Here is a 27,198-nt window from a genome sequence, read left to right as displayed (position 1 = left end):
TTACTGAGGAATGGGTGAAGCTGGGAGTAATGGCTTCCCAGTGGAAACTTGAGTTCAGTCTGGTCCTTCAAGAAGTGTAAGAAAGCTTCCATCAGAGGTACATCTTCTATGTTTCAAGGCATTTCTGTGGAAACAGTTGGGTTGCTTCCTGTGACTTGCTTTCCATGGGCTAAGTTGAGGATTAGTAATGATCTCTCTTAAAATTAAAAAGCTAGTCTAACACATGACTTGCATTGCAAAAAATGGCTGGTTTTTTATGTCTGCTGCACACATCTGGGTCTTATTTTACAGTAAATTAAAATCTTTTCAGTTGTAGTGAAAGTACACATTGGATATTAACCCGCTTACAGTTGAAAAGGTTTTAGCAAGTTGTAGTAGGAATGTACTTGATCTCCCTTGCTTTGGCTTTTGGTCATTTAGAATCTCACCTGTGCCTTGACAGAGCTCAGATATTAAACAAGGGTTATGCAGGAGCAGGTGGAAGGAAGCAAAAAGTGATGAGATAAAATAACGAATACAAAATTATGAACTTCTTAAAGAGATTAAAAGTCATTTGTGATAGCTTGTTCAGTGTTTGGTTCTTTTTTAGTTGGCTTTATTTTGTTGATTGGGGATGTGTGTATGTGCCAGTATATTTTTCTGGTCCAAAGAGGCACCTTTTATTACATTCCTTCAAGGTTGTTTGGAATAAACTGCCTTATATCATTATCTGTATAATTCCTAACTTTATACAAAGCATACTACCATAATTGATAGTATTTTTTTTTCTTCTAAAAAGACCTCTGACATCATCTCAGAATTTTCTGTCAAAACCACTTAATTTTGCTGGATGTGGCACTGCTATACATTAGGCATTGTTGCTATGAGGTTTTCTATATACAGAGTTTTGCAATGCTAATGTTTATATGTAACTGAGCTGTGCTTGCAGCTTAGGCTGTGGTATGTATAGACTTGTGGAAACTGATAAGCAGCTCTTAAACACTTTTTTTCACTTTTTTTTTTTTTTTTTAATACTGGGAAGCTGTATATCTGAATTGACTGGCATTTTAACTGCACTCAACTACCTAAGACGAGTCAGTCATGTAGAACAAAGCATATTGCTGTGTGGACTTTTTTGTTGGGATACAATCATTGATGCGTATTCTGTAAAGGCTTATTTCTTCACTCTTTTCATGAAAATAAAAATGTCACCAGAGTGTATGCTTTGTATTTACTAACTTCTCTTTAGCTCATTGCATGAGCCATGTAGCATGTTCATATATAGATATATATGTGTGTGTGTGTGTGTGTAGTCATTTTCAGATGTTAATTGGAGGCTAATGAGGTTTAAATTGATGATGCAGCAGAATAAACACCATTGTCTTTGCAAACACTTGAGTGACCAGAAAGTGTTTTAAATCCTTACGGTGATGCATTGTGGAGACCTCATTGTGAAGCTGACCAAACCTACTGAGTAATGCAGGTTCTTCTGACTTTCTGAACATAAGGTCAGAGTTTGACTGGAGCCCTCGGTTAGCAAAAATACTGTCACTGTTCCTGAGACAACAAAGACCTCTTAGCCACTGCTGGGTAATTAATATTTTCTGAGTTGTCTCCCAGAGATGAAATGCCTGTTGGTTACAATTCCATTATTGCTCTTGCATGTGTTATGACAACCCTATACTCTCCAAAGCAGAGCCCTGAATTATATTGCATGCTGTATATATCTGGCAGTCTTTCCTGACCAAGTAAGTGGAAAAAGTAATGATGTGGAAGATCTTAAAGGAAAATCTTTCCATTTCAGGAAATCTCTTGCTTCTGTTTCCTGAATTAGTCTGTGAGTGAAACATGCACCTTTATAATGGTGTGCACAATTTACAGTGTAAGATAAAATTGTTCAGAAGAAAATACTATTTGCCTATGGCAAATGCACAAAATATTCTATCATCTGGCTTCTTTCTAAAAAATGGTAATGCTTTCAATATGTGCTGCTGCAAAAAAATAAGAGGTTTCATTATGAGTTAAGAAGCTGAGCTGTAAACTCTAGGATAATTAGAATAATCAGTCTCTAGCCTAAAATGTTGCTACTATGTAGTTAGTTTATGTGAGGTAGGAAACAAAGCGCATGTTTCTTTGCAAAGGAGATGGTATAAAATTAAAATGTGTTATTTCATTAAATATGGGTACTATAGAAAAATTGTGGGGATGAAATTCCAAGTGTACAGTTATCAAAGGGGGCAAGGGGAGCGGAACAACAGTTCCAAAGTATTTTAAGATGCTTTAAAATTATATATATATATATATATATATATATATATATATATATATATATAAAAAATCTAGGATAGAATAATGATGCAACTGAAGATTATTCCCAATTTTTAATTGTTTTCAGGGTAATATAAACATACCCTAAGATGCTCTGGGCAGTTGTTTATTCTGTGCTTTCATTAAACTAGTAATGTGTTAGCCCTTTCAGGTAGATATGGGTGATATTATATTCATATAATATCAATTATATTTGCCTTCTGTATTTCAAAAAATAACATGCATGATTTCAATATATTTTTTGCATCTAGTACAGTCTTTGTTTTGAGGTACACAGAAAGGAATATTAAATTTCATCTTGAAAGCACTGTTTACGAGTTATTTGAGTAAAGTTAAGCATGTTTTGCCTGAAATCAATATTAATATTAAAATTAGTTGATTAGTTTTTAAACATTTCAGATTTGATCTGTAGAATACAATAAAGGTGTCTGATTGTGGCCTTTGATGCTTTTCATGCCTGCCACTGAATTTATACAAATACAATTTTGCCCTGGTTTTCCCATTTATGGAGTTGGAATAGTGCCCATCCTGGTCAAGTGCTCTGATGCTTGTTGGACTATAAATCTGCCCTGTGTGTTCTGTGTTGTAAGTACCGTTATCACTACAGTATCAAGAATTTGTTCAGGAGAATATGTTTGCCATGAGGCAAATATATTTGTCACGGGACACAAGGACAGTTTTTTTGTGTTTTTTTTTGTTTTGGTTCAGGATTTTTTTCCCATTTTGTTTACATGCCCTTTATTCTGCTTCTTTGTGTACAAATTTAAGGCCACTGTGGGGCTCATGTCTGAGCATAGTATCTGATCAGCAGAATGTCTTCTGCTGAATAATAGTGCAAAGTATATGGCACAACTCCATAAACTGGAAAGAAATTGGTAGCTTTCTATTTTGAACATGTTTTATGTATTTTTAACAGTTAAGTTCTTACATTCAGAAATACATTGTCTTTCAGTTGCTTTATCAAGTGGAAATACAGGTAATCTTCCAGCTTGATACCAGTCGGCATTAACCTTCTAAACAGCACACTTAAGTCTCAAACAATTTCCATTAAGTGTGTGCATGTTAAAATAAGTAGTTTGAGTTTTCTCCTTTTCATGCATTGTGAGAACAGGTTTATTAGTGGGAAAAGAAGTATTGACTGACATATTAAGCAATGAAAGATAAGCATTTGTAGGGAAAAATGAGAAACTTCAGAAAAATATAAAAATAATCTCAAAGTTTCTCTTTCCCTGCATATGACCAAATGAATTACAAATAATAATGGAAGAGATTAGAAGATGTTAATAGGGGGTGGAAAAACTATAGCCATGCTTAAAGAATTTCTTTTTTCCCCTGTAAAGTAAAAGGTTTTGACTTGCTTAAATAAAAACAATCCAACCCAACAAAAACAACCCTCCAAAACCTAACCAGAAACCGCTCGGGCAAACAAAAAAATCATACACGCTCACAAGGCATCCCAGAAATCAATTACTGAACACATAGACCAGGAGAGCTAAGGAATATCTTTGTTTCTGTTGCTTAGCTGCAGTGTAGAGTAACAAGTATCCCAAATTTAGGATCAGACTGTGGGATTCTTAGGAAGAAAAATCCAGTACTTGATACCCTAGTTAGTAACTGATTTTGACTGCTGCTCTTATATACTTAGTTTTTCAGCTACATAGAGCTGCGTGATAAGGAAATGTAGTGAAGACATCTGGAGATGTGAGTAGATCAACTAAAAGGTTTTTATCTTTCATTCTTTTTCACAGTAATTTATAGAGTACAACTCTGAGATAAGACCCTGGGTTTGGGTGCTTGTTGATAGAGGAAGAACAAGCAGTGATAAGCTGCAAATTAGAAAAAATGATAATCACTAAAAAAGTTATTTTCAGGCTCCTGACTGAACTACTTTAGCTAAAGGGTTCTTGGGATGTGGGATTCACCCTGGGAACTGTTAGGGTTTTCTTGGGCTCATTTAGTAATTTTTATGTAAAAAAAAAATAAGGATAACCTGGTTGATTCCTTAAAATGCTATAGCTGTAAAATGGGAACATTAATGGAAAAGCTAATACCCTTTGTTAGCTGAAATGTCTTGGCTGGTTTATCTCTATGGAAGAAAAAGAATTAAAGAAAATCTGATATTTGTATTTGTGGTGTCTATGGCTTAGAAACTACCTGAATGTTTCAAACACCATGATAAAATGATTTTTTTTTTTTTTCCCCCTGCTAATTTGGCTTCATTTGCTTCCTTCTTTTTAGTATGTGTAACTGACAAAAATAAAGGGTTACTTTGCTCAAGGGAATGCGCTAAAATTTTAGCTATGCCTGTATGAAGCATGCTACTTCTCTTACGTAAAAGATGTCAACAATTCAGCTGAGGATTCCACTAATTAATGTTACGTAGGCTTCATGGCATTTAACAAACAGAATAGCTTTGTTAATGCATCATTAGCAAAAAATGTCCTTTCATTCCTCATAACTGAGAGTGCCTGTGCAAGCCGCGTGTTTCTTGTCTTGAATTGTAGCCTGCTTTTTCAGCCTTCCTAAATTGCAAATACTATTGATTAACTGTAAAGGTACCGTGTGTAGTATGATAAACAGTTAGGCACCAGTGTTCAAAGAGATCTCAAATAGGCCATCTTAACAGCAGTATGTTCTTACAGATCTCTCTGTAGCAGATAAAGTATCCCACACAGATACTTGCACTAAGTATTTCATCTAAAGGATTGTCAGGTATGCTTCTGAAAGCATCTGCAGGTGATTATGTTGTTCAGATAGACAGGAAGTACTGCATAAACATGGAAAAATCAACTGCAAGTTTAGAATGGGAGAAAGTAATTTCTTGCCTGCTGTGATGTTCATGAATCAAGAGAAGAGTTTATGTTAATGGGTTATGGAGATGAATGTAGTAAGCCTCATCTTTTGTTTTGAAAGGTAAATAAAGGTTGGCTAGAATACTGACCTGTTTCCTTCGTGAGCAGGTGTGGACTCAGGTTGAATTTTGTGAAAAGAAAAACATAGTATGTTAGTGCTAAGTTAAAGGTGTTGACTGCTAACAGATCTTTCTGCCCTGCCTTTAACCTAGATAAACAGTGTCAATCAAAAGTCTACTATAGAATAAAAATTTGCAGCAGCACTAATTGATACATGCAGATTGTGTGTGTGTGTGGGGGGGAATTTATGTGGGGGTTAGCTAAAAAATTGAAACATTGTATTTAATGATAACCTAAAATGTATAATTAGAAAAAGCAATTAAGATGGTTTCATACTAGCTTGGTACTTTCTGTTAAAATGTGGCAGGGCAAAATTCCAGTTACCTTGTTCCTTTTGTAGTTTGTAATGATGTATCCAGTAAGGAATTAAACATACCAGGGGGCGTAAAATAAAATAACAAGGTATCTAGATTATTTGAACAAAAAATAAAAAAGAAATCATGAAACAAAATGCTGTGAAGTTCACAAAAGACGTTGAATATGTTGTCATAGGACTTTCCCTTAAGTATGTTCTTGCAAACAGAATATGGACATCTTACAAAGATGTGTTAAGGAAGGGTTCTCCTTTTTATGAAGAGCATGTAAAGCTTCCAAAACAGAGAAGGCCTTTTCTTCTATTAATAGTTTGTTAACCAACTCTCTTGTCCTTTTTCAACTTCCCTGCGTAGAAACAGGATATTAAAATTAAATCAGAAATGAGAGCATATTCCAGGTGTTCTGGGGTCTATTACCTCTCTGGGTATTAATCTCAGAAATTCTTCAGTTTACAATTGCTGCCATGTGCCGGTCACTTATTAATTTTCCATAGATCTTGATTGATGCCATACTCTTCGGGCTACTGCTATGGTAGGAGTACAGTGATGAGCCTGAATGCAGAGTTTGTATTACTGGAAAAAGAATTGCAGTTATAAATTATTCTGCGGTTGTATGTGAATAGGTATTTGAGCTGGGAGGGACCTACCTCCAGAGGTTGCCTTGTTCAGCTCCTTGTTCAGCTCAAAACAGGTTTGCTTAGATGGGGTTGCTCAGTGCTGCATCCAGCTGAGTCCTGGAGTACCTGCAGGATGGAGACCCCATGGCCTGTCTGAGCAACCTGTGCTGGTGTTTGCTTGTCCTTATGGTAAAAACTTAATGGTTTCAGATGAACTAGCAGGTAGGAACTGACTTCATCTTTCTGCTGCTTTCCCCTGGCCCCTTTCCCTTTTTTTCTGAACCTGAGCATAAACAAAAACCCCCTCCTTTTATACTGCAGCTCTTGCTAGACTGCTTGCCTTTCTCTCCTCACAGAAGAGAACACTTCTTAACACTTATGTACTTCGAAAAAGATACATTGTCTAGTTGTAGTTTTGTGTGAAGTGAGAAAGAGCAGGCTTTCTCCTAGTTGCTTCTGCTTCAATGATAGGCTTTCCATTTTCCATAGGAGTCTATTGCAAGGTGAAAGAAAGAGATACTGGCAACAATCAGGCGGCTGTTTATTTAGCTTTAGAGGTAAGCTGTCATTAGGTATCCTGTTTATATGGTATTGGGAGGGAAGAGAGAAGGAACTGGAAAACTAACAGTGGTGTTTAAGATGACATTTCCATGTTTAAAAATAGCTTGCCCTTTTCTGTGGATGCATATAACCAAATAATACTAGTGCTCACCCTTTACTGATGTTACATGCATCTTACCCTTCATCTGTTGAAGTGCAGAATTTCTGACTTTCCCCACCTCTAGTTGGCAAGTAGGTGTGGCCCCTATGCCACAGGTTTAAAAGCTGGGAACTTGTCAGTTGTAGAAAGGCTGTAGTAACTCTCCGGGTTGTTGGTTTTGGTTTTTGTCTTTTTTTTTCTTGGGGGTGGGCTATCAGCAGAATGAACTGTTAACTGTTTGGATTCAGTTTTGTGTGTGGTTTGTTTGGTTTTTTTTCTGCAATAACACAAATATAAGAATATGCTGGAATATAAATTTGAGTAACATTTCTTTCAAAGGACACATAATATGTTTCTGCACTGTGGAATGCTTCAATTTACTAGGCTAATGGTATACCGAAAGGTTAATCGGGTGTCTCCTTTTTCTGAGGCAGCTATTTCTAGGAATAGCTGTTTCTGAGCTTTTCATCCCAATTTCTGTCAACCAGATTTCAACAATGAACAACCCAAAGGAGCATAAACAGCAGCTTCTGTTGTGGAGTATACTTCCTTTTTACTTTAAAGCGATGATTAACCCTTTTTAAAACTTCCTTTTGATGTGACCAGACAAAGAGAGACCCCTATAGCCGTTTGGGATTTGCCTGCAGTGAACCTTCTTCAAAAATCATGACCTTGGCTGTCCAAGTGACAAGGCTCTCAAGTTGGTAAAGTAGATTTTAATGAGACGAAAGCAGAAAGTCAAATATGTGTATTTGTTGCCGTAGATGTCGTGTGACAACTAGCAATACTTTGTATTAGTTAAAGCACGTGTGAGGATATTAACCACACAGGCTGTTGCTGACAGAACAGAAAACACAACCAATGTCACTCAACAGTACAGTGGCACAGATATACCGACATCCTTCTATCTGAACATGCAAGCATCTAGTACATAAAAATGAACATAGTCTATGTTTACTTTTGTCTGGTGATAGTAATATTGGCAAAGTCTCCAGTAACAAGGACATTCTTTGTAATGCAGATCTGTGTCTGTCTACCTCTTCTTTATGGTCATAGCAACTTTTTTGCCATATGAATCAAGAAGTCCCAAGCGAGGCTTTCCTATCATGGTAGAAGAACTCAGTAACTTGTTATTCAAACCCTTATGATAGAATACAATTTCTGTCTTCAGAAATTGGGTTCTTTACACATTTCCCTGGGAAAGAATGCACTCCAGTGATTGTTTCAATGTATGCAATGGGTTATAAAGGGAGTTTCAGAGATATTGTACTTATCAGCTGCACATGAACAGTTTGTGGTTTGAAGAGGGAACCTGGGATTGAGAAATCTAACCTTCTGTATCCAATTTTACCCAATGGAATATGGCATTAAACAACCCTATTGTATGTTTAAAACTGTTTTGTCTGTTGGAACACTAGACCATATGGTTTATCTGGAAAAGCTTATGGATAGTTTGCTCATCATTGTTTCCTCATTTTCTACTTTATAAATCAGATAATGTGAGGAAATATATTGTGATAACTTTGATTAACCTTAAAGTTCAGTATGGTGTTAAACTCTACCTTATGTCTTAATTATTTTATTGGAATGCAGGAGTTGTCCTTGTTTCATTTAAGTTGTACATTTGAATTAAAGTCAGATTGAACTGAGGACTGAAAATCAGATGACTGAAATGTTTAATTAGGAATTCTAGTTCACAAGAACTACTTGAAGAATTAAACATCCTCAGGAAATAAATGATTACTCCTTTTAATGTGTGAACTGGACTGACATCAGCCCAGTGTTTTCAGTTTTAAAGAATATGCTGGTGGGTTTTCTTTTTCTTTCTTTTTCTTTTTTGTTTTTTCTTGTGTGTTCCACTGCTGCATTTACCTTGTCTCCTTTTATACGCTTTTTTTATACATTAGTTTACAAATGGAAGATTTTCTTGATGTATACATTTAAGATAGCTTACCTGTACAAGTAATAAGCATAAACTATGCAAATATATTTGCTGCCTATGTAAGACAGACTAGACAGCTGTGTATCACTATCTTTTTTTTTTATATAGCTTTTAGCATTGCTGTTGCTTTGAGCATATTGTAGCATTTCTTGTTTCTGAGACTTAAAGTGGAACAGCCTTACAAAGAAATGTCCTTTCATTATAAGATTGCAAAGTGAAATGAATGAACAGAGAGAGTATGCCAGGACTAAAATAATGTTTGTAACATTCATTAAGTTGTTTGTTAAGTAATGCATTCAGACGGACTAGTGTTTCCCAGCTTCTACATCTCCCATTATGCGTTCTAGTAAATTAAAGCTAGGAAACCTTTGTTGAAGTTATAATACTCAAACTGACATCTAATTCCCCCAGACAATAGGTACAAGCCTGCAAGCCTTTCTAATTCTTTCCAGTCTTTACATTTATTGATTCTTTTGTAAATGTGTTTCATCCAATCTGTTACAAACAGCATGGTTAGAAGTGTGAAGTTTACCATGTTTGACCTAGGGCACATTAAAAACAATGGTTATCTCGCATACAGTCATGCACCCCAGACTTACTTTTAATCAAAAGAAAATTTGGATCTGTAGTGGCTCCACTGATTTGATAACCCCCTTTGCTTAGAAGGACTGACATGTTAATTCTTTGCTCTGACTGGTTTAGATCTGAATTTAGTTCAGCTATCATTCTTATGCTAGACTCTAAATGTTTTATTACTAGTGTTGGCTTATGTGAATAGCTTATTTTGATTCAAGACTTCATTCTGTCTAGTCTTGAGTAATGTTTTGCATATACAGATGTAAGTTTCTTACTGCGAAGTATAGATCTAATAATTTTTCATTATTTTTCTGAAGCTGTCAAGTTTTTGGCTTCTCATTATTGAAAATTTACCAAAGAGTCCATTCATAATCTCTAACTGGATAGAACAGAAAATTTTAATGAAATTAGCGTACTACATTTTTATTATTTTGTGCATATCTTACACTCTAAAACATATGTAATAAATAATTGATAATAAACAAACACATCTCATTTTTCCCACCATATTCATCATCAGTTTCAAAGCTTTGAAGTTAAATAAATAATTTATGGTAGTTGTTAGTGTATGGAAATCAAACCATATTCCTGCTTGCTTTTTGTCCTTGTTCTTGAGCAGTGCTTTGATTGGTAGCCAAACTGAATGATGAAGAATGTATGAATAATCTGTGGGATTCATTAAAAAGACTGGAAATTAAATTGGGTATCTTCATTTAAAAAATCTTTGAAATAACTAATAAAAAGAACTTTAAAGATTTTTGGAGGTGTTTTATTGGTTATGAATTCCATAAGACAATGATGACAGTAAATATTTTTAATACAAAATGGAACATGTTTGCAGCCTTCTTTTGTTCTCAAAACTTCAGCCAGGGTGTCCTTTAGCCTGGTTAAATGCCTTGCTGAAACCTGCTATATTTGCCAAGAATGAAAAAAAGATGCAGAGTACAAAAATGAAGAAATACATGGTTTTGATTTTTAATGTTCCTTATAGTAAGTGTTCTAATTTGTTTGTTCTCCCTTGTTTACATGGAACAGCCAAAGACTTTGCAGAGATTTTAAAGCATTGAATGGTGTGGGTTTTTCTGGTTTGTTTTTTTTCTCTTTCGGTTTGTTTTTTTTTCAGGTTTTTCAGGATGGTTTTTATCTGTGTGTTCTTATAAAAGTTCCTGACTAGTCCAATACTGTATTGTCAGTTTTCACCTATATTCTGACTTATCTAAAGCTTAAAATAAAGTAGAAAGAAATGTGACTTTAGACAGAGGTGTAAAAATGCTGTGTAGTGCTGTTGCTTCCAGGTACCAGTTTGTAAGATATCCACTCTGAATTCTCAAAACCGAGTGAGATCAGGACACAGCATGGTGGTTTGAATGCATCCTTATGTTGGCTGCAAAAAGCAACACAGCATAAACCCTCATATGTCATTTCCCCAAGTTTAGTGGGGAGCTATGGTAAAAAAATTATGTTCCTTACAATTCTTGTTACTCTTTAAAAACAAAACCAACACCCCCTACCTAAAAAAAAAAAAAAACACCAAACCCTCCCAAACCCAAATTTAACAACAAAAGCCTAAGAAAAACAAACAAAAAAAACACCTACAATAACAAATGCCCAAAACACTGTGTACATATAAATACAGATGCATAATAGTAGTTAGGCTCAAGGCAACAGGACTGCCTAGTGATCTTTCTTACTTCTCTGTGTGCGGCTACAACCTACAGCACAGTTTTGCAGATGTGAAGCCCTAGGTTTTTGCTTTTTCTGACACAGGGTGTGTGCAGAGGATAGAAATAGATACTGTTTTATACAGCTGTAATTACAGTGAGGCATCACAGTGATTAAAGGTGTCTTCAATGCAGGGCTGTATATCTTTGGCACTGACAGTAGGGGGCAGTTAGTAGTACAGGATCTTCTGGGTCTGAGGTATAGGCTGTTTTGTAAGGCTTTCTACATAAAGGTGATTTATAGGTATCATGAACTAGATGTTGTGAAAGTCAGCAAGAATAGCTATCTTGTTTGTGCCTTTCAGGGTGTTGTCTCACTAGATTTCCTACACACCAGTATTGTTTCCCCTGAAATCAGTATGGGTCCTGCCTTCTTTTGGAAAGGCGACAAGAAGCTATCTTCAGTGGTTTGCTGATTTTCCTGGTGTGGCGGATGACAGAGAGGAATGTTTTGGGAAGTTTCTAACTTTGACAAATATGGTGATAATTTCACTTGGCAAAGGCATGTTACTGCTTTCTCTATATTGAGTAGTAATAACCTTCTCCAAAAAAATGAATTTGTTAGAACATTTCAGGAAAAAAAAGAAATCACCATCTTTTATAGTTGAAAGCGTTAGCCTAAATATAGATGCTATCATCGACTGCTCAGTGTTGTCGGACAGTGGTAAATTGTTTCCTTTAGGGATCTGTAAATGATGTGATGAGCAAGTATTCAATCTTGGTAGCTGTAGCTGCTTCTTAAAAAAGTTCTTTGGTTTGTTTTTGTTCTAGAAGCTGCTCTTTTCCTTTCCACCCCATGGCTTTTCCCATGTTTGTTTGTTTTTAACTAACGTCATAAAAGCAGTGATAGCAGTTGATAAAACTAATGACGTTTGCAGATGAGCACCCATATTTTTTTTTGGAAGCTTTAAAATTGTTAAAAGAATATCAGCAAAAACATTGCAGGAAATGTGTGACTACAATGTGACCTCGTGCATGTTAATTTTTCAGTGCAAGAAGAACGTGTATACTCAAAGCATCACTGGCTTTATAGATCAACCTGAAGGATTAGAGCTTGCTTTTTATAAGGAATGTGGAAAGTATTTGTCAGCTACAGCTCTCTATTTGCAACAATACATCACCTTTGTATCTTTCTTGGGTCATAGAGAGAATCTGCTGACATCAGGGATATGATAGAACAGACCGCATCCCCCATTGACTTTTACTTCCAGTGTCACCTTGGAGCATCATGTCTAGTTTTCAGGTTTTTAGTACTTCTCTTTTTTACTGTCTTGTGCAACCTACTGGCTCTTTAGAGGCGAAGTTCATGTATTTCACAAAGTGGATGAAAAATCTTATAGATGAAGAAGATGGAAAAAAAAAACTCAATCACTTTCAAGCTGTCTTTTTTGTTGTCAGATATTTTTAACACTTAAGAATTGTGTAAATTTGTATTAAACTGTAATCTCTTTTTGAAAAAATCTGGATCTCTTAGCAAGAGAGATGGAGCAGAAGAGATGGGGAAAAAAAGGGCCAACTTCAAGAACGATAAAATTAGCCTCAACTAAAGGAAGCAAGTTAACCGTTAATCGTACATTGCTGGTGGTCAGGCTAGGATGCTGTTCACACTCACCTTTGCTATTTGCAGGACAAAGATCTTCAATAACTGTCAGTAAAGACAGATCATAGTAGTAATCTTTGTGACCACTAGTTACTTCATAAAAGTTAACATATTCATGAATGCAGTGCTTAGTTCTTGGTTTTGAAATGTTTGGAGTTAATAAGACAAACTTGTGTTATCTAGGATTGAATGCCTTTGTTCTTTTTCAGGTCACTAGGAGCACCAGTTACTCAAACTGTGAAAACGAGTGTGCTTTAAAATATATTTTTAGTGAAAATATAATTGAAGAAACAAGAAAGAGATGTAAATTGCAACCTGACAAATGTGTATTTGTACATAATTTCTTCTAAGTATCAAACTCTGTCTTTAATGTGTATTAGTTGCTAGATCAAGTCAGATGTCTGAGGCGAGAGCTAAGAGCAAATATTCACAGTGGAAGTGGATAACAGTCTTAATTAAGCTGCTGTTATCTTTCTGTGATAAATTTAGAACTTTTCCATAAGTCGTCTGATTTAACGCTCCATTTGCATCCAGGAGTGTTAGATTTAAATCCCATTCCTTTATTAAGAGGCCTGCAGATGTCTCTTTGATAGCCCTAGCTGTGTGTCAGTGAAGAAGAACCCAGGACCTTTGTTTTCACTGTGTTGCAATGTAGAGGAGGAGGTGTATATTGACCTAAAGCTGACCTCTCAACATTTAACATGTCTAGGGTTGACATGCCATGAGAAATGCTTTTTTTTTTTTTTTTCTTTTTCCCCTTTAAGGACTGTTGCTTTCTTTTTCCAACTCTTGACACCCAAATTCCTTAATCTCTTTTAGTTACCATAGAAGGTAAAAGATGAGATGTGAAAATAGGTGGGTAATAATTGTCCTCACTAGCCCTTAGCAATGATACCTATTTTACAGAGGCTGTTCCAGGCAGCTGTGTCACGTATGAAACTTTGCACATTGTGTTCTGTGTGTTATATTCAGAAAGAAGGACCTCTTCCTTCTGAGGTCATCAAGCTTTTATTTGAGACCAGCTCTGTACTGAAATAAACCTTTCACAGAATTTGAAATTATATTAAGGAAGACACTCAGGGTGGATGCTCTCAGAGCTTGGGTAGAGTGTAGGGTTTTTTGGATATTATCCAGGATGTCAATCTGCCAGTTTTACAAACCAGCCCAATATCTTGACCTACATGAAGTTGCAATAGTTGAAGGTGGGGAAAAAAGGAAAAAAAATGATAGGTGCTGATCAGCAGAAGTTCTCTTCTGATCATGGCAGGGTTATCCCCTGTCAGGGTCTCCACTCCTGGATAGTTGTGTGCAGGTGGTGATTTGACAGTCATTCTGCCCATTTGTCTCAATTCCTTTTGATGCAGATTTCATCATAGTTACCCATTTCGTCTTCATATTCTGCTACTGCATGGTATCTCTACCTCTGTTATAAAAATTAGGAGCAGGTGGAGAAAACTGCTGGCACCCTTAATTCTAAGAGGTTTTATCTTGAAAACTTTGACTAAAAGGATAATTTGAAGCATATTTTTAGAAGCTTTGGTGGACATAGTCTGAGACAACTGTATTCCTGTAGTGTTAATTGCAACTGAAAGGCTTCGAGGTAGCAACTCATCTGGTGGATTTTTTGTATTGCAAGTTATTGTATATTTCATTGAATTATGTGGATGGATTTATTTTCCCTGTGTATTTTGCTTTTGGGCATGGTACACATTGTGAATATGTTACTAAATTATCAGTGACTCAACTATTTAACAGAGGCACCTTCAATTCTTTTCAGGTGAGAAGATCTGGAATTAAAAGGTAATTCTTGTATTAGAATTTTTTGATCAAAAAATAAAATGCAACATTTTTTCCCATCTAGAAATTCTCTTGTTTCTGAACCAGTCATTTTAATAGAATTCTTCAGTATAGTTTACTTAGAAAAAAATAGTATTCAGTACTACTCCCTCACAAGTAGTGAATAAGAAGTATTCAAAAACTAATTGTTATGCTCTTTGAAATTTGAGATAAACTGGATCATTAACTTGATGTAAACTACAAAAGTAATTTGCATGTTTGGATGAAAGTACTAAAAGATACTAAAGCAAGCACAGAACACAGAAGAGTTTTGCTGGAAACCAGTAAGAAATAGCCAATAAATGTAACTGTGAAGAGCTTAGAGTTACAACAGTGATACAGGTTGCTCCTTGAGCAATTGCTGTTCGCAAGAAACTGATGGGTGAATAAAATACTGTTAGTTTCTTATCTATCAATCATTAAGGCAGTGGCCAGTTGAGTGGAATTTTTACCTGGAACAGTAAAGTTTTGTATTAACATCTCTGGATGGTGTGTATAGTAAATTAGCTGGTAGTGTATGTCACAGAAGTAGATGAAAATACTTTTGCAAAAAAGAAAGTTAGGGTTTACACTTCTCTGGTTTATAATTAATCTGTTATAAAGTCTGTTTGTAATCTGCTTACTTGTGTTTTAGGAAAATTGAAACAGGCAAAATGTGTAAAAGTTTCTCCATGCAGGCTGATACTATTTTACTGGGGTAGTAGGAACACTTCTGGACAGATAAATATTCTGCTTGAGTAGTTCTGCATACCAGCAGGTGTAAGAGCATCAAACAGGAAGATGCAGATCGAGAACACACGTTATCTGAAGAGATTCTCTGGTTGGGATTAGAAAGGTGGTGGATGTAGGTAATTCCTACAGACAAGTGGATATCAAAGCTTTATTTCATTGCCTCGCTCCCTCCGGTTATGTACTGCTGTCTTTACTCCAGTATTTGGCAAGCACTTCACTGAGGTAACGGGAGTTTCCAAGAGCTGCTGAGAACAGAAGCAGATGGCAGCTCAGTCATTTATCAGTCCTGCACTATTTACTTCTATGTTTCCCTGTAAATCAAAGTTAATTGATGTTAAGCTGTAACTTTCTACTTCCTGCCTTTTTTGTTTTGTTTTATTTCGTTAAAGAGAAAAGAGAAACCGTGTTTGAATCTTGGTGTGTAGAGATTGTTTTTGGTTTGGGTGGGTGGGTTTGTTGTGGTTTGCTGTTTGGTGGTTGTGTTTTCCTTTCCTCCTAGTCATGATTCAGAGCGGTAATGAGTGGTCTTTGAGAACTGGTGGAAGATGAGGTACCAAAAGAATAACCATTACTATAGACAAGTCAGTTTATTCTGTTTCTAGAAACATATGTGTCAAGAGTATACCTAAAATAAAATTTAGGATTGAAGGAATGAGTGTGGTTTTGGTGGGGAGGGAGATGACAACCATGCATTCTAGCTTTTTCCCATGGTGGATCCTTTGGCATTTTAAAAGCTTTTGGTGACTTCTCATGTGAAATAAAAATAAACAAGAACCTTTTCCTGCAGCAAGAACTGTTCCAGGTGGATTCTGCACTGCTTGGAGAACTCCAGTTACAAAGTAACTATCAGCAGTTCATAACTGGATAGAACCTTCTGTGTAGGTTAAGTTTCATATAGTGACTGCCAACACTGTTGAACTTTCATTTGTTTGTTTTCATGAGATGGTGGAAGAGACTGTAAGCTTTTTGAACTTTGCCCTCAGTTCTTTATTATAAGGTTAGAACCAAATAATCTTAACAAAATGAGCTGACATTCAGTCTGCTTAAAGTGAGTAAGAGAGCAGGCAAACAGTTTTTATCCACTTGTTTAAATATAGTCTCTCTGATCTGGGTATCTGTTTTCAGCTATCATGCCACCTTACATTTGTGCTTCATGCTATTTGTCATGCTTAACTGGTAGTGTCGCAGCAGAAGGCAAGGTAGCAATTAGCTGAGCTGTTGCTCAGAAGTCTGCATGCTCTCATTCCTGGTTAGAGAGTTCCATGCAGGATAAAGAAAAAGTGGTTTATTTTTGAAAGATGGTTGCATGCTTCATTGTGAATGTTACGAACAGTGTGAATTTCACCACTGGTTTATGTGAATGCTACTACATTTGGATTTTTTGGGGGGGGGGGGTGCCTTTTTCTTTTTTTTTTTTTTTTTTGTTCCCCCCGTTTTCCTTCAAACCCAAATCCTGGGCTGGATGAGAGAAAGACCACAATCCTTGATCGACTGCCCATAACACAGTAAATGAGAGAGGAGGAGGCTGGTCCCATAGCATTACAGCTTCTGTATGCCTCCTGGAAATTCAGCTTCTTTCTCCTCTTGGATCTGATATGCAAGGAGCTGTGAAGGCAAGAACGATATTGCCCATAAATTGCTTTACATTAATTTCTATTCCAATTGTGTAGCACATGTAAGTGAAAATCTTGGAAATATGTTTGCTAAATCATGTGGTAAATGGTCTTGTTGATGACTGCAGAGTTGCTCTGGGGATGGAGTTGTTAAGCACTTATTATAGGAATCCAACAGGGCAAATTAAGAGAAACCTGTGTGTGTGCTTGTTATTTTAGGTCTTTTATGCTTGTCTTCTGAGACACCTCATGTAGGACCTCATGACCTAAAAAGACTTGATGTCTTTTAGTTCGAGGTTAACTTCTGAAATCTCAGTTACTGACCTATCAACAATGAAAATAATCGCTTCCAAGGGAGGGTTTAGTGTTGTTATTCTTTAATGCTAAAAAGCTGAATATCCTTGTTAATGATACATATAAAGTAGCTTTTTAGCATTCTGCTCAGTTGTATGTGGTATTTTCATTTATAACTGAGTCTTTTTATACTTGTAAATTAGGGGGGATATTTTATGTTTCATTGTAAATAACTGCTGAGTGGGTTTCTTATTTGTTTGTAACATCATTGCAAGCATTTCCTTAATCTGTGAGTATTCAGATATAGTGGAACTTTAATCTGTACATAAGTGTTCCTTGGAAATGCTATTACAAATCCACAAAACCACTGTGCATGGTAGAATTTGCCATTATAATAAACTCTATTGTAGAAAAAAACAATGCCTGGTATTTTTTTGCTGGTTTTAACTGTTACATTTCAAGACTTAAATGGTGCAGGCCATTTAAAATGAGTATTTCTGTTGTTTATACTGCTTGCTAGATACTTCTCTAGATGTACACCTTTAAAGAGTTATCTATTTTTAATGCCAGTATACAAACATATTTTTACATAAAGCTCAAATTTCAGTCTGTATGGAAAGGTGAATCATTTTTCTCACTACTTTTTGTTTTTCTGACTTCACTTAGCTGTCACTGAAATTATATTAGCTGTCTATAAAACTGACATCTTTTAATACCACTTTTGCCAGGATCATAAGCATTTGCAGTAACTTCTGCAAGTTGCTTTACTGACAGATCTTGAATTCCAACTGAATTGGTTAAGGCTTTTGATGGCATGATTATTTTGCCAGTCATTGTTATTAAAACAGTGGAACTCCCCTTTGAGGAAAAAAGGGGTCATCCATCTTGTGTAAGACTCATACATGAGTTTTATCACTATGGTAATAAAATTCATTGCTTGCTTGGTAAAGGACTTGTACCACTAGCAAATGTAACCACATACTTACATGTTACATAATGTAACTTGCATACGTTGCATGGGCACAGTTAGGTTAGTTTTAGAATATGCACATGACAATAGTGCTTATAGTAGTATACCAAAGAGGGAATGTGTTTTATTTTATGGAATGCTGGAAAGTGTGAAGAAATCTTAAAAATACCTGAAACCTTTTTCCCTTCATGTTTCACCTCAGATTCCTTTGGCAAGGTCTGTAAACTTGTTTGGCTTTTTTTTTTTTACTTACCTTATTTATGTCTAATATTCTAAGACCATATATTGTCTTTAAATGGCATTTTCCCCCATCCTTACCATTTATAAGGCTCTGTATCTGAAAATGCATAGCCAGTGCTTAGATAGCTTCTCCATAAACTATATTCTAACCATATATATCAAGTAGTATTCACTTTTCTTCCCATGTTCACCTCTATATCTTGTTTGTAGTATTAATGGAAGTATCCAAAATTAGTTTTATCTATGGTTGCAGAATGGTTTATTCATGTAGAAGCTGATATCAATATTGCCCTGAAGAAATCTGTACTAGCTTTACAGTCTCACTATACTGAACTATCAGCATTAAATTGACTTAACAAGATGGAGAGTATTATTTCCAATTTGGAAAACAAGAAATCATAGTCCTTTTAGCTTGTGTTATATTACAGCTTATGGTATAAGGACTCGCTGACAGCATTGTCATCAAGGAATAATTTTAATTCAGTGGTATTTTGGAAAACTTGTAAAATTCTGAATTAATACCTTGGGCTGTGAACTGTGTGGTAGCTTTGCTGTGGTGTGTTTGTTTCCATTACTACTGTGGGCTCTCGCCTCCAAGCACAGGCATAGCAATGAGGCAGTAGCAATTGGTCAGGTTAGCAACTGCTTAAAACTGCAGCTGCTAACCGGTCCAGGTTTGTCCACTATACAAACCACAGTGTCCTTAAGGCTTACAAATCCCACTGGCTGTAAACCTTGATAGTACAGACAGAAGAAAAACATAACTAAAATCAAAAAAAGCTGGGGTTAGGACATGATTTTTCCATGGAGCCAAGCACTTTCAGTTTTTATTTAAGGAGGGTGCGTAGCATTTGGAGGTGGCATGCAGCAACATGCAGGAATAATACCTGGTAATAGCATTATAGAGCACTTTCCGTCTTCAGTGAATCCTGAAAGGAATTTCTGTTTGCAAAGGCAGTAATAGAAAGGGTAAGTGAATGGGGTGGAGCAGAAACAACTCCCTTTGTTTTGTTTGAGGACTTAAAAAGTACTTTTTTGCTGAGGATTGTTATTTGTTGAATCCATTTGAATCTATTGTTGATATTTCAGATAGAGCTTCTGTTAAGCTAATTTGCTGTTTGTTTGCTTGCTTGCTTTGTTAAATAAAGGCATTTCAACACATATCCAAGGTGCCTTGAATGCTAAAACAAATATAAGTTATTGGCTTTGACATGAAGTGAATGACAAATATAAGTCATTGACTTCATTAAGTCATTGCATTTCTTAATGAAAAAGGTAGTGTTGATGTTGAAGTGTAACAGACATTCCTTTTAATGAAATCAATTAAATTTGCATGTAATCCCTAGCACGTTAATCTCTCTAGGTGATGCCATGTATTCCAAGAGCTACAGGTACCTAAAAATAAACAATAAAATTGATCCATTCATGTTTTGTTGTCTGAGCTTCCCTCTTTAACAGAAGCTGATTTGTCTGGAACCTTGTGGCCTTGTAAGTTGATCTTCTACTAAGGTTTTTAAAGAATTCCTAATATCCTACTAAGTAATCACAAAAAAGAGAGAGCTTTTAGTCCTGCAGATTACAGCTGCAAAGTATTTCAGAATACCATGTAACAAATCACTGCAAGGTATGCAATGTAAGCAAGGTAAAAATGGTGAAATTGGATAAAATACCATATAATGCTGGACAGTATTTTAAAGAATTATTGCAATATCTTGAGCATGCTAAAATATCACATGCAGATTTACTCAGTCTAATTGGGATTTCACAGTTGTACCCCTGTAAAGGTGAATTTCTGTGCAAGATAAGCTGTGAGCAGAGGAGGGGGGAATCAGACTGTAGTACTATATAAACTAGGTGAGAATGAACTTTTCCTAAAGCACATAACAAACTTGATCATCTGGCATGCTATGAGCAGCACAGTGGGTTTTATGGTGCTTCTGTGTAATTAGGGTGCTCTGACTTGGAGACTAATTAGATTCCTAGGCATCACTGAATATCTTACATTCTGAGGTTGTGTAAAGACTATTTGAAATAATGGGATTGACATTAACCTTTCAAGTTTCCTTCTTAAAAAAAAATATTTGAAAATATTTTAAAATACGCCTCAGTGGAATTATTAGATGTTTCAGGAAAAAAGTACACTTACGTGTCTTAGACTTAGATAATAATTCAGTTTTGTTCTGGGTAATAGATAAAATACATTTACATTTCATGTTTACCTGACTTCCAGCCCTCAGTGTAAACCAAGGGGTTAAAAAACCTCCATTCTACTTGGAAAGAGCAGCTGCCTTGAAATTCAGCTGAAAAATCTGGCATTTAGGCAGTGAATAAATACTTACAGAAAAACTTAAAATTAGGAAGGCACATTTAATCCAATGGTTTTGTATTTCAGGAAGAGGATGCTGGTATAGGTGTGTGGAGTATTTCCAAGACTATCAAAAATGGCAAAAAATATTTGGCTTCTTTTTATTATTTTTTTTTAACTGTAATTCACATTTACGAGGTTGATGTTCTGTTGCTGTTTAAGCAAAAGTAAGGCAGAGGTGCACTGTTCTTTTCTATTGTTGTTGGTGCTTATATAAAACCATGCAACGCTGGTTCAGAAGCTGCTCAGAGCAAATATTAACCTTAAGCTCCTTTTATTTCCTCCAGTATTTTGACTGCTTTCTGAAAGCATGCACCTTATAATCATTAAAATGTCAGAGCAAAGGAGGGAGTCTATGGACAAGGCAGCAAGGGAGGACAGCAGAAGTAGTGACTTGTATTGATTTAAATTGTTACAAAATTTCATTAACTTCATTAGACTGTGGTGTGCTTGGGGTTCTCATCAGGGTATGGCTGAAAGGGTGCTGTGATGTATCAGGTAATCTGATGTCTTCTGCATATTGATTCTGTTTGATACCAGGCTGGAAGATGTGCAAATGTTGGGCTGAAAACGTCATGGAAAACAAACCCCTCAGGTGGCAGTGTGCTAAACTTTCACCTGCATAGGCCTACTAATAATGTCAATATTTGACTTTTTTTTTTTTTAAAGGGAGTGTCCTTGGCAAAGGGTAGCTACTGGGTAGACAAACAGAAGCAGTTAATCAAGTCTTAAGCAGATTTGAAGACGTTTGTGAGTCTGATCTACGGGTCATTGTACAAAAAGAACTGAATGTTGTAATGGGAGCTGTATTTCCCCAGGCATTTCGGGAACACCCTGGGGAAAGGAGGAATTTGTGCAGTCTGGTTTCAAGGGAGCCGAGAAATTCCCTGATGGTAAGGAAAAGCTATGTTAAGAGTAGTTTGGATATGCAGAACAGTTTTGGCTTGATCAGTTCGTTCTCACTGGTGAGGGAGGGAAACAAGTGTGCCTTTTAGACTGTTTGGTTTGCACGTGCATGTGTTTGTTTTAACATTAGCTGAAGTTAAGACCCAAATTTTGAAATCGCTGTTTTTTGGTGCCATCATTTTCACTCATTTTCCTGAAGGTGTGACCTGTTAATCTAGAATGCCTTCAAAGTCTGAGTTCCCCATGAAGGGTTGCTCACATAGTCAACAGGATTTCATGAGGTCAGGCTCTTATAGGGAGGCTTAATCATCTCCACTGCATAACCTAATTTATGGGAAGGTTGAGGACATTTGTCAGCGAAGTCAAGGGCAGAGACTGTACCGAAGCCTCTTCGAATGTAGCTTTAAGCTCCTGGAACTCGGCAGTCCTTTTTCACTAACTCTGTCAAAATAGTATGTCTCCATTAGTTTACTTGAAGTCATTCCAACCGATTTGTGACCATTAATCACCTTTTCATGGCAGTATATCAAAATAATGTTTGTTGGAAAACTCATTCGGATGCTGGATGTGTATTTTGCAGTTCTAAAGGCTCTCGTTAATGTCTTATTAATAGAGGATAATTTAAGAGAATATATAATAATTTGGAGAATAACAGTTTTAAGGTTATTCTTCAGGTCATCTGACCCAGCCTCTTGCTTAAAGCAGGACTACCTTCAAAGTGGAGTTGGGTGGCTAAGAGTCTTGTTAAGTAAAGCTCACAAAATCTCCAAGGATGGAGATCTCACAGTCTCTCTTGGCAGACAGTACTAGTGGTTGTCCATTCTCATTATGAAAGTGCAGGAGGAGTTTGCAGTGTATTTTGCAGACTTTGGCTCCTGATTCTGGTTTGGGTGCCCCATTTTTCACCCTGGGTAATGTGCAGATTAATTCAACATACGAAGCCTGTTTGTTTTGATCTAGAGCTTTTAACCAATGCCCTCTAAGAATACCCAATTAGTAGACATCCATTGCTTTTAAATCAGTGTTAGGATTTCACTTCTTGGTGTCAATTTTGATATTTTTGAGCTACTATGGAGTGTTTTGTAACTCCTGAAATACTGAGTTCTGTTAAATTTAACATTGCTTACGTATGTTCGTTTTCTGTTTCTCAAATTAATACAAGTCGTCCTTCTGTGCTAATGCTGAGATGAGGAGCTTGCACCTATCTCTGTATAGAGTACAATTATTTTCAGCTGGCTTCTGAAAAACTAGTGTGGTGGTATGTGCACCGAGTTGCATAGCTTGAGAATGGTAATTTTGCCATGAGAATAAAGGATCTGAATGTAGCGGAAAACCTAGTTACAGCAGGAAATTAGATGTGTGTTCTTGAAGGGCAAACAAAAGGTGGAGAGTGTAGGGTTTTTCTCATGTAACCCTCTTGCTAATTAAGGGTCTATAAAAATTAAATAGGTAGTTAAAGATATCCATAAGGCTGTATCATTTTTCATGTCTCTGGGAATTACTTATTTCTCTACAGTATGAACACTACTATCTTGACGTAAGAGGCTCAACTGCAGGTTTAATGAAGTGCAAGGAATTAAAGCTGTCATCGTAAATGGCATTTTCAGGAATGAGAAGTTAGTTTACCTGATACATCACAGCAAATGTCTTTGAAAGTCTAAGATGCTGTCTTTTGTGAATTATGATGAAACCATAAAGGGAGGAGGTGTTTATGCAGTCTGTCTTGTATATCTTTTTCAAAAATATATAATTGGGTACATATTTTGGGAACATTTTAAAGCAAAGCCAGGGTGTCTGGTACAGTTGTGGCACTTGTATTCCCCGAGTTACGAGAACTCAACTGGTAAATTGCACTGGTCACTGCAAATGTATGCCGGAAAAAACCATGCATGTACCATGTTCTGGAAGTTTTGACTGCTTTACTGAGAAACTGTTAAAAAAATTAAGAAATATTGTAACAGTTACAGAAATTGTACTCTACATCTAAAATTAAGCTGTTGTCTATACTATGAATAATTCATAGCTTTTGAGAGAAAATAATGTGGTGTATTTTTCTAAGACTCTTTTTTTAAGATCCCTTAATTACCTGCTCATACTAGAAGCAGAAATTCTTTAACTCTAACATAAACGTTGAAATTGGAACATGTTCTGGTTCAGTGGAATATTACAGCACTTGTGTTCACCTAAGGTTAACTTGGTAGGTCCCTGGATCATCATTGCAAGGGACAAAGCAAATAACAGCTATGCACCTGGGACACTTACATTTTTATGTTGGTCTCTGATCCTTTTAGAAGACACTTGAAATCACAGCACTTGAAGCGAATTGTTAGGCATGGACCCAGCCTTAGAAAATGGGAGCACAGCCCTTATTCTGAGTTTCGGTAAGGATCTCTTGCCAAGAAACAAGGGTTAAGACCCTATTTCTATGTATGGAATTAGGTTGGAATTAGGCATTTGGACTTTTGAAAATCCCTGGAGGCACCTTTCTGATGTCTGAAGGATCCTAAGTATTTTTAATAATCCAGCTGCTAGTCTTCTACTGATTTTTTTTTTATGGTTTTGTCACGTAAGTACATATCTGGTCTTTGAGACTGAATATTACACACAGAATAATAAAAATATTAATAAAATATATTTTAAAAATTGCCGGAGCACTTGTTGCACTGACATAGTGTTATAAGTAGATCTACTGTCCAATTCTACAATTATGTTCGCCAGTGACCTTGGCTGTTATACTTAGGGCTTCAGCATTTCTATTTAGTGTATTTGTCAATAGACCCTTGTGGCAAGGAGCTCTACTACACTGCATATTGCGCTGAGATGATGATGGTAGTCTTTGCCTTAGGAATAGGGTTAAAGATAAATCTAGCACATGAAGACCTACAACCAGCTATGTGAGTCCAGGCTGAGAAAGGTGTAGTATGTGTTACCGAAAACAGTTGATGATTTTTATCATCCGGCTATACGGAAAGTTTTCTTTTAGTTAGTCATAGTAAGTACACTATTAGCTAAACTTTTACTAAATACGTTATTGAATCTAAAATTCTGAAATCCAGCATTTTTTTCCTGATAATACAGTATTATTTGTATCTTAAAAGCCATGGATTAGAAATGCAGGCAAATCCTCAATTTATGCACAATTTTTGTCTTATAATCAGATGTTTCCTGAAAATATCAATAGGTGTACTGGTCTTGCATCCAAGTCTCTTCTTTTTCATACTCATCTTTCCTATTTACTCATCTAAAACTAGGGAAGATACTTTATTGTTGTATTGTATAGTCATTTGTTATGGATTTTTACAATGCTGCATAATCATTTGTTATAGAGTTAAAATTTTCTATGGCCATTTGTTACAGAGAGTTAAAATGTTGACTGCAGTAGTAAGAAATTGAACTCTACTTAAATTATTAACTTTTCCCCCTCCTAATTGATATCTCAAGTGAGAGAGCTGTCATTTAAGCATAGTGGGCTGCTCTAACAATATCTGACTGTCATGAACTCACAGCCGTAATAGAATTGCAAAGACATGTAATGGATAACATCACAAATTTGGATAGGGAATTAATAGCTATAATTTACTTTCTGGTTACGCTGCTTTTTCTGAGGAAAATAGTGTATATATTGCAGATACATGTTGCCAAGTGGCAATTAAATTATGTTTTTCTTTGTGTGCATAAAAAGTCATAAATTTATTGGAGATTCTCTGGGCAGTGTGGGAGGGAAAAATAGATTTTTAGCTATATTTATTCCATCCCAACCCCACCTCCTTGATGCCTGCTTTTCAGCTGTAGAGTTGGTGACTTGCCCTCCTGTTTGCTGCTGTGGCTTCTCCCTGGCTTCAGCTCTGCATAGCATCTGAGCTCCGCACGCTGCGTCCAGTTTCCATTTTTTCAGTTGGATACCTCCATTTCCTCATCTTCAAGACATGCTTTGGCTTAACAGTGCAGTAAGTCAGTCCCTGGAGCCTGGAGTATCCAGTCTCCCAGTCCCAGATCAAAATGCCCATGCATTGCAAATTCTGACTCAGCATTAATTCACTTTTCTGGCATATTTTATTCCTTTTTTTTTTTTTCTCGACTCAAATTCTATCAGCGGTTTTTATGTCAGATTGCATATCACCTACCCATACCAGTTATCTATCTCTCTCTCTCTTTATATATATATATATATATTTATTTATCTCTTTATATATATATATATTTATTTATCTCTCTCTTTATATATATATACGCATATATAAAAACAGATTTTAACTTCAGGTGCAATGACACACAAAATTTAGGAAGTTAAGAAAATATGATGTTTGCAGTTACAATCTTCTGTTTTCCTGTAAAATAAATAATCTTGGAACTGAGAATTCTCTTCCTTCTATGTAGCATCTAAGTCTGTCTGACCAAGAGCAGTGACTGTCTCATAACCCTTGTTGTTGAACTGTTCACGTCCTTGACAGCTGGATCATTTACTGACCCTTCTCTTCTTGTGATTTATTCTGGGATCAGATAGAATACTGCCATACTGAGCATTTTCCAAATGTAGGAGGACAAAACAGGAGACAGACTTATCTTAGACTGACAACTAGATTGATAGTAAGTAGTGCAGAAGGTTCAAGCCCCATGCTAGCATGAAATCATTTGACAGATAAAAATATTTGCTTATAAATTGAAAGAGTTAGGTAATAATAGTGGTTTTTTTATGATTACATTACATGATATTTTATGATTACAGACTAATAGCTAGCAGATGGTAGAGTATACATTTTACTTGTTTACTAGGATGATGGATGGCAGTGATTTGAAAAACGCCTTTTTCCTTGTTACATTACTCTGAAAGCTTGTAGTGGACAGGCAATTTACAATATGTGTTAACAGTATTTTGTATTTGCTCTAGATTTTTGGGGGCATCCGTTATTCTGTTTCTCTTATTGGGGTTTCTTCTTCTATCAATGATATTTTCTTCTTGGACAGAGGAAGAAAAATTCTACTTGGGAAGCCAGGCCTTTGAGAGGGTGCATGTGTGCCTTACAGCTTACATATAAAATAATACCTATTTGTATGAAAAATAAATGGTGGGAGGTTTTTTTGCTGTTTTATTTCAATGTTTATCATATTACTCGGCCATTTTGATGAAGAGAGATGCTCTGCCTTTTGTATAGGCACCTCAGCACAAATCTACATTGTTATATTGCATGCTACCAAGAATGTTAAAGCTGTCCAGTCACAATAACTGCTGTGGGTTTTATCCTTTTTATTTAATTGGCATTGACTTACTCAGATTATTTATGTTTTATATATATCTGCTGTTCAAGTTTTATTCGGTTTTGGCTTTGTGGGTTTTTGTTGTTTGGTTTTCTTTTTTCCATAGGTACTATGGCTTGAGAATACTCCATAAACATGAATCAGTTTATTCTGTGAGTAATGGACCTAAACTGTGACTTTTATTTTTATATTTATATATATATTATTTTTTTTATTAGGTTCATTCCCGTGTATTTT

The 27,198-nt window shown here is 36.0% G+C and overlaps 1 protein-coding gene across 2 annotated transcripts in view; it reads left to right on the top strand.

The window, feature by feature from the left end:
• TENM3 (teneurin transmembrane protein 3) overlaps positions 1 to 27,198 on the top strand; it is an 830,895-nt gene that overhangs the window by 446,714 nt on the left and 356,983 nt on the right. The window contains exon 2 of one of the 2 annotated variants that reach the window (XM_057420268.1): positions 6,700 to 6,767. The exons of the other annotated variant lie outside the window; for it this stretch is intronic. The gene's annotated coding sequence lies outside the window, so the exon portion shown is untranslated. The remainder of the gene's footprint in view (positions 1 to 6,699; positions 6,768 to 27,198) is intronic. 2 annotated transcript variants of the gene reach the window in all.

The sequence above is a fragment of the Pezoporus wallicus genome, unplaced genomic scaffold, assembly GCF_028554395.1.
Source record: "Pezoporus wallicus isolate ANWC-B61680 ecotype Strahan unplaced genomic scaffold, APGP_CSIRO_Pwel_v1 contig_5552, whole genome shotgun sequence".
Classification (NCBI taxonomy): domain Eukaryota; kingdom Metazoa; phylum Chordata; class Aves; order Psittaciformes; family Psittacidae; genus Pezoporus; species Pezoporus wallicus.
Note: the sequence above shows the minus strand (reverse complement) of the source record. Positions and strands in the feature narration are given on the sequence as shown.